General features: G+C 45.0%; 1 protein-coding gene across 1 annotated transcript in view; it reads left to right on the top strand.

The window, feature by feature from the left end:
- The window catches only part of JADE2 (jade family PHD finger 2), an 84,620-nt gene extending 83,625 nt beyond the window's left edge, over nucleotides 1-995 (top strand). The window contains 1 exon segment of the mRNA XM_009646863.2: nucleotides 1-995. This exon segment is cut by the window's left edge and continues 808 nt beyond it. The gene's annotated coding sequence lies outside the window, so the exon portion shown is untranslated.
- The last annotated feature ends 298 nt before the right edge of the window (nucleotides 996-1,293 follow it).

Genomic DNA, 1,293 nt, shown 5'->3' with positions numbered 1-1,293 from the left:
AAGGCGGGGCAGATTTCTGCCGGGGACGGTTGCGCCCGGAGCAGGGAGCGAGCGGAGGGTGCGGTAGCGGCCAGCTTGCGGGAGGGGAGATACCCGCCTGTGCGCGAGGAAGCAAAATAAGCGATACTAAAATAAATATCGACTAAAGCACAAAAAGCTTGTTGGAGGAAAGCGCTTGGGGTGGAAGAGAGCAATGTTACGTTTCTATTTTTAGGAAAAAAACAAACAAACCAACTAACCCTCGGTCATTATTTTTCCCTTCACCTTCCCATCTGGTCGGGATCCGTCCAGGGGCCAGGATGCAAAATTTCTCCCCGTCCCTGTCCCGTGGGTCCGACCCCACTGAGGTCGTTAGGAAAAAACTGAAGTGGATTTCCTCAGGTGAATTGATCAGCTGTTAGCAAGCTGGAAAATGGAACCGTGGGGCAGGACGGAGGGGAAAAGCATCCCTTAAAAACACCGCGGGGAGTCGGAGTTGGTTTAACCCGGGAGGTTTGAGCGAAGTTGTTCTGCCCGTGCTCCTCTCCGATGGCTGCCGTGGTCCCAGCGTGCCGGGGCGGCACGTTTGAAATCCCCTTTGCACAAGGAGACGCTTGGCCCCGAGGCCAAACGCACGGGGACCGAGGGGAAATGGAAGCGCTTGCCTTCACCATTTTGTTTTCCTCCTAAACGCTACAATGGAAATGGTGAATTTATTCCTCCCCGTCCTTTTTTTTTTTTTTTTTTTTTTTTATTCCTTAAATCCTGGTTACAAGCTGTTGACTCATTGTGGGAGGGTGATTCACAGAAGCTGACATTATAAATATTACAATAATTTAATGCATAAAATGTCCCCAATAAGCCTTAAATGTTGTTTAAAAGCCCATGTTACCTACAAGTCAGGCGAATTTCCATGTTTGCACTTAATTGCACCATTACTTCGGTTTTGGCTTCAAAGGTCACAGTTAAGTCGTGCTACGTGTTTTATTGGAGTGACCCCAGTGTGAGCTCAGGGAGGAAAAAAAAAAAAAAAAAAAAAGGAATTCACTGAAACTTTTGTTGTTGTTGTTTTTTAAAAATAAAAAATGTTTAAAAAAAAAAAACTAAAAAAAAAAAACCAAAACCACAACCAAACCTGGGACACTTCTGCAACCGGTTAAACCCATCACTAAACAAAAAAAAAACCTTGCAATTGTCAAACCGATCAGTCAGATAATTTTGTGGATGCCAAAGAATATTCTGACAGTCAAGCAGCACAGCCAGAAACCGGAAACTTGTCATCGTGAAAAAATTGGAAGTTATTTAGCAACCAAG

The sequence above is a fragment of the Egretta garzetta genome, unplaced genomic scaffold, assembly GCF_000687185.1.
Source record: "Egretta garzetta isolate BGI_Z169 unplaced genomic scaffold, ASM68718v1 scaffold439, whole genome shotgun sequence".
NCBI lineage: Eukaryota > Metazoa > Chordata > Aves > Pelecaniformes > Ardeidae > Egretta > Egretta garzetta.
The sequence above is the reverse complement of the archived record's forward strand: the minus strand, read 5'-3'. Positions and strand labels throughout refer to the sequence as shown.